Genomic DNA, 472 nt, shown 5'->3' with positions numbered 1-472 from the left:
TAGAGAGAGAGAGAGAGAGAGAATTTTTTAAATAAATTTATTTATATTTTCAATACGCGTTTAATCTCTAAAAATAGAACAAAATAGCATATAATAAAATTATATATCTTATTATAATTTTTTAACGGGATTATTCGAAATACTTTTTTCAATTTAAAAAACTTCTATGTGAGTAATATGTAGAGACTGCTTGGTCCAGTTTTTATTTTGATTTGCATTCCCATACAAGGTAATCTTTACCTCACAAGAAGATTCGCAAGGATTATGAGACAGAAAGATATCTATCTTATATGGAAATATAAATTAGGGTATAATTTAACCGAGTCGTCTTTAAATGTTATTTGCAGGTAACACTGAAAAGCTATTTAAAATAATCCAATCAAATTTTGCATAAAAAATTATGATATACAATTTTATTATATTTTTATGTTATTTTATATATTAATTTTTAATGTTATATTAAATTTTATAT

Source organism: Trachymyrmex septentrionalis, unplaced genomic scaffold (genome assembly GCF_001594115.1).
Source record: "Trachymyrmex septentrionalis isolate Tsep2-gDNA-1 unplaced genomic scaffold, Tsep1.0 scaffold2, whole genome shotgun sequence".
NCBI classification, from domain to species: domain Eukaryota; kingdom Metazoa; phylum Arthropoda; class Insecta; order Hymenoptera; family Formicidae; genus Trachymyrmex; species Trachymyrmex septentrionalis.
This window is presented reverse-complemented; position numbering follows the sequence as displayed.